At 32.6% G+C, this 11,088-nt stretch overlaps 1 protein-coding gene across 1 annotated transcript in view; it reads right to left on the bottom strand.

The window, feature by feature from the left end:
* The window catches only part of LOC140446278 (uncharacterized), a 167,067-nt gene that overhangs the window by 17,314 nt on the left and 138,665 nt on the right, over window positions 1-11,088 (bottom strand). The window lies entirely within an intron of this gene.

Below are 11,088 nucleotides of genomic sequence, written 5' to 3'. Positions count from 1 at the left end.
TTCTTGCATTATAATACGTTCAGACATTTTGATTAAGATAATTAATACATTTTTAAATGATGAAATTGTTTTTAAAAACACCTGATTTTATCGGTGTTTTGCTGTTTATCGGCTATTTTGTCCATGATTCATTTAAAATAAACCTATTTTTTATTCTTTTTTTAAATTAAAATGACATATCTTTTACACTATTAGCAGTCAATAAACATTATTCCCATTTTATTAGTAAGCAATGGCTGTCATCAAAGATTCAAATTAATAACTTTAACTGAAAGTTTAACTGAGAATGTTATTGTAATATTTTACTAAAAATTAAAATACATAATTATATAATTAAAATACACAAATATATAATTATAAAGTAATGTTCAAGTTGTTTTTCATGTTGCAAGTAATAAAAATAATATATATTTGCCCCTATAATTGAGTTTTATAAATACTTTTAATAGTCGTGGATAAAGTATAGTATTCTACTCGTTTTATAAATAATAATATCCTACTATTGTTTAGAAACATTTTTTCCACCTTCAACTTTTTTTCTTCTTCATCTTGTTCTCTTTCCTCTTTTACGTAAGGACGCCGACGTAAGGGAATCAACGACGATATAATAAATAATTTTTAACACATTATACTCCAGTCGACAGAGACGAAAATGCCACTGAACCTCTAAAAATCATACCAGCAAGAGAATATTAAATTTGGGACCCCAAAAAAGATGCAAAAAAGTTTACCACTTTTACCCCAGGGCTTCCCACTAAACCCCCCTGTCAGGGCGGTAAAAACGCAAAAAATCGATCATTTTTTGTCTAGAATGAACCGTTCTCTAGAAACAACGCTTGAAGCGACCGTCGATTTGAACGTCAGTTACGCACGCGAAATCAATGTTCAATAAAATGTGTATCAGCTTGACGGTAAAAAATTGATATCTTCTGATATCAAGGATGCAGTATGTCACCCTCACTGTTTAATTTATATATTGAGGCAGTCCTCCAAAATTGGAAAAACCACTGCCAGGGAATGGAAATCCACATAGGAAATGACGTAGTGTTCTCCCTGAACTTTGCGGATGACCAAGTAATCCTAGCTCAAGATTCTTATGATCTACAATTTATGATGAAGCGTCTATACAGAGAATATGTAAAATAGGAGTTACAAGTCAGCATGAAGAAAACATAATATTTAGTTATCAATTCAGATGCAAGGTTCGAAGTGTTGATTGACGAGGACGTGGAAATCAAACAAGTGGAAAAATTTAAATATTTAAGTGTACTCATTTCTAAGAACGGCTTGGGACAAACCGAAATTAAACACCGAATTTCTCAGGGACGTAAAATTGTAGGATGTCTGAACTCCTTATGGTGGGATCGCAACATTTCCAAAAGGAACAAAAAAAGAATGGGCAAACCATGGTTAAATCAGTTCTTTGTTATGGCTCTGAAGTATGGAAAATTAATGCAGACCTGAAGAGAAGATTGTTATTAATTGAAATGGATTATTTGAGAGGAAGTGCTAGAACATCAAGGCAGGAAAGGAAGACCAACGAATATATAAGAAATAAGAATGTTACAGGAACGGTGATTGACAGAATAGAAAGAAAAGGTTCAAAATGGTTTGGACACCTATTGAGAATGCCTGACGAACGTTGGCCCCAAAAACTTCACAAATTGAAGCCCCCTGAAAGAAGAAAAAGAGATAGAACTTGACGCTCATGGAATGAAGGAATTAGAAGAGCGATGGAATCAAAAGGTTTAGAGGAGGAGCATGCCTTAAACCGGCAGGATTGGTGGAGAAGAACGGGAATACGGCGATAGCCGTCTCCAAAATGTATTGTATTTACAAGTTGGATTAATGTCAAACGTTAATAAACTTATTTTAACCTTCAATTGTGGCGTATTCCCATTAAAATAGTAATTACTTTAAAATGCCACAAGAAAATAGCTTCAGAACAATAGATAAGATTTGGATAAGAGAAGGGAGTGTTCCAAAAAGTGAGTGTCGTCAGTCTTACAATGACCTCCCCACCTCTTTCAGAGTACGGTACGTGCCTCCACACCCCTTTCGGAGTACGGTACGTGCGACAGTCAAATGCACACAAGTAAGAGAGGGTGGTTTTAGTTGGTAGGCAGGATAATAAATACCTGAATCTTTGGCACTGCTATCTTTAGTACTTTAAATTAAACTAAAACCCAAATTTTATAGACTCACAATAAGGGTAGCATAAAAAATTTCAAAACCCAACCCTCAGAAAAATTGTGAGTACGCCACTGGTTATGCAAGGAGCACTTTTGTTTATAAATACTAAAATAATTAACTAAAAACGCCTAAATAGTTTTGTAAAACTAAATACGTTTTTTATAGATATATTACTTATAGAGTGTAAATTTTATAATATCGTATTTTCAAAATAAAAGTTGCAGTATCTACTATTGTGTAACTCTGTAAGTTTCAGCATGACCGGTTCAAAATTCAAACCGATAACATTTATATTAAATTTTGTTATAATCTGCCAAAGTGTTGTACAAAGTAATTGATATGGCAACCCTGTTAGTATGACGTTTCGTTTGAAGCGTTTCGAAGCCGAACGTAATGCTATCTATCGATGATAAATACTATAATTGTTTCAGATGGAGCCATCTCCCTATATTACAGTTTGAAGGCGGCAGTTTAAGACATAATTCTTGTTTAACGAAATTTTTCATATGTTTAGGAAAAAATATTTAACGTTTTATTGAAAATATTTTCCAATTTTACAGTTTTATATATGTTGTTATTAAAAAAAATTCGGTTTCTTACCGATAACTTTATTATAAGCCGAAACATATTATTTTTCCCTATTGGGACAAAACTGTAAATTCAACAATTTTCAAAAAATTCATAATGTAACGAAATAGCTCATCTCCGATACGTCATAATTCTTAGAAGGACGAATCTAGAAAACGTAAGAATCGGCATCTCAATAGCGCCCGTCTTTCGGACGGGTGATCTGGATGAGACGAATTAGAGGTGGGACAACGCCAGAATGTTCTCGAACAGTAACTTTATTATATATATGTAACGTTGTTAGGAGTGAGTTTAGTGGATAAGAGAGTATCGAACTGTAATCTTGTAAATAAATATATTTATATAAATTCGAACCGCTCGTTTTATTTAATCTCGCTACAATAAGTATTTCTTATAATTATATCTTGATGCTGTAAAAAAATTAACAAAATCCCATGTTTGGTTTTTCCGCTTTATACTTGGAAAAAAGTAGTTTTTTTGAGTTTTTTCAAAAACGAAAACATGAAGTTTGCTTAAAAGTTGTCAAAATACTTCTAGTCATCACATATACCTTCTCAAATTTTTTCAAATTTTTTGAATTTGGAGTTTGTCTGAAATTATAGCATGAAATTTTAGTTTTGAGTTTTGGTAACAAATGTGAGGCATTTAAAATATGTTTAAAAAAGGCTGGATTTAAACTTTCACATCACAATGGATCTAAAACGTTTTAAACTTTTTGTTTTAATTACACTAGTACGTTTTTCAAAAGAACCAAACTCCTGCTATAAACTATACAAAAAACCGTCTTTTTGGAGGCATTTCTCGTGACTAGCGATCGTTTGTAATGTAAAACATTAAATTCTGCGTTTTTTATTCATATTTCAAAGGCCTCATATTTGTTGCCACAACTTAAAATTAAAATTTCATCTCATAGATTTTAAAGATTGATCTCTAAAAATGGAAATATTACTATGAATAGTCAATAAAAGTGATCAATTTCATTGATCTCAAGAGAATCGTAAAGAATGCCAAGTCGCGATAAGTTTATTTATTTAACACCTTTATAAACACTAAGTTTATTTTCGGCAAAATACGGAAACTACATACGAAAGCTGCACCTATACCTTTAAAACGCATCCTTGATTTTTGTCGATAGGACACTTGGATTAAAAGATATCGAATTTTTACCGTCAAGCTGATACAATTTTGTTGAACATTGATTTCGCGCGCGTAACTGACATTTAAATTTTTTTTTTTATATGGCTTTGGCAGTTTGCCATATAGCCAGTTACATGATCTTTTAATCTCATAAGGCGCAGTAAAAAGTTTTTGAATTATTTGCTAGACTAAAATAGATAAATTTAAAGTTGGGAAAGTAGTACAACAATAATTAATGAAAAGAATAGAAAAAATATATATACATACACATATATATCCATAAACACATACAATAAACATGGGTCACTCGCTTCACGTCCAGGGGCCCATCAGGACTTTATATTATATAACATACACAGGAAAACTAGGTCACGGTAAATAGGATTAAACATATAAAGGAGAAAAAACAAAGGTAAAAAGTAAAAACATTTTTTTAACTAAAGAAGAATATTACATTTGGTCAAAAAATCGATTATGCAATCGTAAATTAATCTATTTTGAGTCGCAAGGGCAGATAAAACGTTAAACGGAGATTTACCGGTAATATGAACTATATTACTGTATAATAAGGTGGATTCTAGGTCACCTTCTACTCCACATTCCACACAGTTTTTACTCTCGATCACATGAATTCTTGCAAGATAAGCAGGAAAACAATGATGTCCAAATTTTAGCCTAGATATGGTTGTTATGTAACGCCTACGGACATTATAAGGTCTATACCAATGTGAAACAGGGACAGTTGTGTGTAAAGAAGTGTATCTATTTGGGTGGGTAAAACAAAACTCAGACCATAGATCACTCCATTTATATTTCAAGACTGCCTTGCGTGAAGCAACCAAATCAGAAACACTGGGTAGATATTTTTTTTTTTTTTTTTTGGCATAGGCTTTTAGTCATTCAGCCAGACTCAACATGGTTAAAAAAGATTGTCTGAGTTTATATTAAAATAAATGTATTTACAAAACAGTAAACAGGTAAACAGGGTCACTCTCTTCTCGCCTAGGGGCCCATCAAGGCATTTTTTTTTTACATACAACACTAGGCCACGGTAAGAAAGGAATTTTAACAATTGGGTTAAAGACAAAGGTTACGTTATTAACTAATGTGTAATTATTTACATGGTTATTTTACTATCTTTTAAAAACATAACTAATAAATCATACACTGCTCTCGAGTCTAATGATAATAGGTACTGAAGGTTCCAAGGGGCTAATATATTGTGTTTATGTAGATTATTTATTAATCTGGATGAAGTTATAATATTTCTGGGGCAACTGAAAAATATATGATCTAGGTTTCCTTCTTCTGTACAAAATTCACATTGATCATTATCTAAAACCTTAAGTTTAAATAAATGTTTGGGGTAACAAGCGTGCCCAAATCTCAGTCTTATGATCGTGGTAACATATTTTCTAGGTACATTAAAAAACTTATACCAAGGAGTTTTAGGAATATCTGTTTGAAGAGAAGTGTATCTATTTGGGGTAACAATGGAATATTCCTTCCATATATTATCCCACCTTTGGTATAATCTTAATTTTAAGGAAGCCAGAAGGTCGCAAGCCGTGATTTTTAATATATATTAAATATATATTAAATATAAACAATAAATACTTAATTTGGCTAGTTGCTCCACGTGTTCATTATGTTTAATTCCACTGTGTGCTTTGCCCATATAAATATCACATTTTTTTTATTTTCTTTAAAGTATTTCACTAATTTTTTAATTAATATTATGTAGGGATAGGAGTATGTGGTTGGAAAAAAAGGTTGGTTAATGGCTGTGAGAACTGACATGGAATCTAAAACAATAATAACGGAGGATTCCCTGTTAGAAACAAAAAGTAGACTTGATATATGGCAATTGCTTCCGCACTAAATATGGGAATATTTGCTTTTAATTTGAACATTTTTTCTACGTTGTCCATGGGGATGTAAAAGGCACATCCTGTACCGTCTTCTGATTTGGAGGCATCCGTGTAGATAGTACTGTAGTAATCCCAATTGGATAAGATGCTTGTTATAATGTTGTTATTTGCTCTTCCAGTGTTTACATAATTTGGTTTAATAAATTTAACGCTATAAAAAAGGTTTCAAAATCATTTATATCTGTGTGTGATTTTAAATTAATAGCTTCATCAGCAGAAACTGTGTTTTCTCTAAGAGCTTCACATAGGGTTGGAGAGTTTTTCTTTATCCAATATTTATTCGTTAAATCATAATTGTTTAAATTTATTAATTCGGTATAAAGGAAAGTGTTCTGGTGTTTAATTTTCAGTTAAAATTTTTCGGCCAAGAAATGTCTTCTAAGAGAAATTGGAGGCTCAAGTGCTTCAACATAAATATGTTTAATTTATTTAGTAAGTTCTTGCTGGCAGATCCATATAACCAACATCGACATTTAAAATTAACGGTCGCTTCAAGAGTTGTTGCTGAGAAAACGGTTCATTCTAAAGCCCATGGGTAAAAGTGGTAAACTTTTATGCATATTTTATGAAGTCTCAAAATTAATATTCCCAGCAAAATTCAGCTTGTTCGTATGATTTTTAGGGGTCAACTCTCTGACGACTGGACTATTATTATAGTTTCTAACATTTTTTACTGCAGTCATTATTATTTGAAATAAATAAATTCCACTGTCGTAATAAAAAACTAAACATTTAATTAGAACATTGTGAAAACATTTCTAAAGATCGTGCAGTCTACTCTAGAAATAACTTAATTTGTTGAAAATATATTTTAGTATATATACCGATTATTATTAATGTGAATAGTATTATATACATTGATATATTATTAGTAAAGTATATATATTTAGTACACATTATTATGATTTCTTAAAACACAACCCAACATGATAAACAAAGATACCTATACATATATGCATGCTTGTAGATGGAGTAATAATTATTATCAATCAAAAAATAAAATTAATATATAATAATTAATAAATATCTAAGTACAAAAATATACTAGTAAGGAGAAAATTCAAAACAACTGCACTGATTCACGAGCGTCTGTTAGCAGACGGAATTCACGAATTACACCGACAACGAAGGCGATGCAAAAACCCATGTAGCCACATAATATATTTTCTACATTCATAGCAGCTGTTGAATATGTATTGTGTATAAATAAATTTATTTATTGTACAGAATAGTTTAGTCAAACACTCCACACGATTGCAGTCTTGTAGCAACAACCGAATAGATATGATATCAAAAAATCAAGAATATTTAATTAACGCTACAATTTAAAAATAATTGAATTATACAGAGTACTCAAAAAAGAGTGGTATATCAAGGTTATATTTTTTCTTATGGAACACCCTATATTTGATGACATTTTTGAATTGTGCATAAAAATAAGCTATATTTTTATAAGAGTTCCCTATTAACTGAGTGTTTTGACTTATTTCGATTTTTCTAAAAATGTAGGATTTCAGAAAAAATTAAATGTCTACGATTCTAAGAATTAAAGACAAATTTTGTCTTGGCTGGTCAAAATATTAGATTTTTGTATAGCAAATTCAAACTGTAATAACATAGGGGGGAGTGGTCCACAGTGAGACATGTTCCACTGTGAAACAATGCATTTTCTGATTCTGAGGACATTATCAATAGCCTTTGTGTGCTATCCCTACCATAAGGTTGTCTCAACAGTTCAATACGTAGAGTCTACCAGAAAATATGGTGATTTTCATCACACTACTAGTGTGATTTTTGCTCCCGAAAGTAATTATATTGTTCCTTACATCGACCGATATTATTTGGTTGTGCATTGAGTTAGTACTTTGATATTGATGGTAAGTAAAGATTAGATATTTTACATGTAATTACGTAGCGATATTATTTTTATTTTATCGAATTCAGAAAAATATCACACTTTGGTGAAATTGTACCTGTGGGTGAGACAATCTATAGTGGGGCAGACTGAGAAGAACAAGAATTTGCACTGGTAGAATACCTCGAGATGTGTTCAAAAATGAACTACGGCCTAACAACTCTTGGATGTCGAGGTTTTTACAACTCTTGGATGCAAAAAATAAAGCTAGAGCTAAGACAGTAAAAAAAAAAACGATTTATCGAATCCGAAAATAGTTCTTTAAGTGATTAAGCAGAATCCTTGAACAGGTCATCTGAATATTATGCCGACCTTGATGCTCCAATAACAGGATTCGAAGAACTGGATAGAAATGCAGTTATTGATGACTATATTCTTGTATAGTTCGCTAACAAAAAGTCAGTAAAATATTTTGTTGGCAAACTAATCTTACTTACTGACTAACCTTTCAGATTATTTCAAATTTGAGATCAATTATTTGAGAAGAAGAAATAAATCGAACAAGTTCTTTTATCCAAACATTCCTGAAGTTGCTAGTGTTTTATCGCAAGACATAGTGATGACATCTTACATGTACTAGTGTTATATGGAAAAACAAAGAGGGAAATTGTTGTTTCGTTGTGGACCACTGTGTCTCAGTGTGGACCATTGTGGGACACAGTGAGACACTTTGCAAATCTATTTCTGTTGTATACTTTTGTAAAATAAAGGCCAATTTACTGGATTATTTGTTTGTTTTCAATATATATTATATATACAAAAAGTTGTGAAAAAATCTCGAATCACTAAAAACCGTCTCACTGTGGACGCCTCTCCCTTACTTATTTTAAATGAAATATCCTATATTTTATTAGTCTGTTATTTAGAAAATTTACTTAGCTTTCAATCTATATTCAAGTTTCCTATACCTATCTCTCTTCATTTTTAAAATATTGAAAGATTTCCTAATTTGTAAGTTTTAACAATAATTATATTCAAGTATGCCGTGGTACATATCACCAAAAATCGGCGATATACCTAGCCTGAATATATTAACAATAACATTTAAATTTTATCATCTCATCACATAGGATGTTTTATTATTTTAGTTGAATTTGGCCTACATAATTATGACATTGAATAATATTCTTATTTTAAATGACATACCATACATTGTATACTGTATTCTGGAATGCATTTATGTTTTCTATACACAAACCCAACGATTAAGTAAAGTTAAAACCACCACTTGTTTATTTAAATCTTTGTGCCTTTTGGTCGAAGGTGTTTCAAGATTCAAAACGGGCTAAAACTTACAAAATGAGTAATATCCCATTCAAAATACTTAGTGTACAGGTGGACAAAAATACTTTATTGGTATTCATAAATTTTTCACATTTTAATGTTAAGTAAATGTTTAATTATTGCAAAATAAGGCTTTTTTTATTTACAGAACAATTTAATAAAAAATCGACAAATGAAAAAGCAAGAAACAAATAAAATTCAATAATAAAGAAAAAAAAAAGAAAGAACAATACGAACACGCTCTAAACGAAATTGTTAACCACCACAATGGATAAGACTCACGAAAATTCTCCAAACAGATAAACAGCTGCAGAAAAGAATTCAAACCCAGAATAATAGCCTGTAAAGATAGGGACGGTTCTATAATTAGTAACAAAGAACAGATACTAAACAGATGGGCGGACCATTTTGAAGAACTCTTAGCGGCAACCACGAAGATGGCGAGTTTGAGGATCCCATGTTTCAAATGAATGAAGATGATCGGCAACCACCCCCCACCGAAGAAGAAATTAGAGAAGCCATCGCAACACTGAAAAATAATAAAACTCCCGGTTCGGATAATCTCCCTGCCGAACTTTTCAAAAATGGCGGCGATCCTCTCATGAAACACATGCATAAACTGATAACTGCAATCTGGCAACAGAAAGAAACACCCAGACTGGAAGTTAGGTGTACTGTGTCCTATACACAAAAAGGGAGACATGATGGTGTGTGATAATTATAGAGGCATCACTCTACTCAATATGGCATATAAAGTGTTGTCCAACGTATTGTACAAAAGACTCCTCCCCTATGCCGAACAAATAGTGGGAGTATATCAGTGCGGTTTCCGTCCTAATAAATCAACAACGGACCAGATATTTACAGTGAGGCAGATCCTTGAAAAAACCCTAGAGTTCGGCGTCGACACCCACCACATATTTGTTGACTTCAAAGCCGCATACGACTCTGTTAATAGAAATAAACTTCTACTTGCTATGGTAGAATTTCGCATTCCGTTTGATCTTGTCCGGTTAACTGAACTTACACTCACAGGTGCAGAGAGCATGGTAAAAATCCAAAACGATCTCTCAAGACCCTTCCATTGCAAAAATGGACTAAGACAGGATGATGGATTATCGTGTCTCTTATTTAACCTGGCATTAGAAAAAATAATTCGAGAGTCGCAGATTACTACGAGTGGTACTATCTTTAACAAATCAGTACAAATTGTCGGATACGCAGATGACATAGACATCATAGGTAGGTCCACAGAATCTCTGACTGAAGCATTTCGGTCGTTAAGAGCATCTGCACACAGAATGGGACTAAATATAAATGTTCAAAAGACCAAATATATGTGTTGCACTAGGTCAAGCAACCCGACACCTACACGAATAATAATTGATGACCTAGAACTGGAAGGTGTTGACACCTTCATATACTTAGGGTCGCCGCTAACCAAAGATAACAACGTCAGTGAAGAAATCAAAAGAAGAATAGTGCTCGCCAATAAGTGTTACTATGGCTTAAGAAGACAGATGGCCTCAAAAATGCCTAGAAAAATTAAACTGACTGTATACAAAACACTAATAAGACCAGTGCTAACATATGGTTCAGAAACTTGGACACTAACACAGAATGACCAAGAATTGCTTAAACGTTTTGAGCGAAAAATACTAAGACGAATATATGGAGGCATAAAAGAACAAGGTTTGTGGCGCAGGTGTTACAATTTTCAGTGTTATAGAAGATTTGGAGAACCTGACGTTGTAAAATTCATTAAGGTAGCACGCCTCAGATGGATAGGTCATTTAATCAGACGAGAGGAAGATGCCATAGTCAGTCAAAGTTTTTGACCGAAGAGGGCCGATCGGACAACGAAGAAGAGGAAGACCGAGACTTAGGTACCAAGACAACCTAGAAAATGATTTGAAGTCTATCAGAATTAGAGCATGGAGAAGAGTTGCCAGAGACAGGGGCGAATGGAGGATTGTTCTGAAGAAGGCTTTGGCTCATAAAGAGCTGTAACGCCACTGATGATGATGATAAAGAAATAAA

This window comes from Diabrotica undecimpunctata, chromosome 7 (assembly GCF_040954645.1).
Source record: "Diabrotica undecimpunctata isolate CICGRU chromosome 7, icDiaUnde3, whole genome shotgun sequence".
Taxonomy (NCBI): domain Eukaryota; kingdom Metazoa; phylum Arthropoda; class Insecta; order Coleoptera; family Chrysomelidae; genus Diabrotica; species Diabrotica undecimpunctata.
This window is presented reverse-complemented; position numbering and strand designations above follow the sequence as displayed.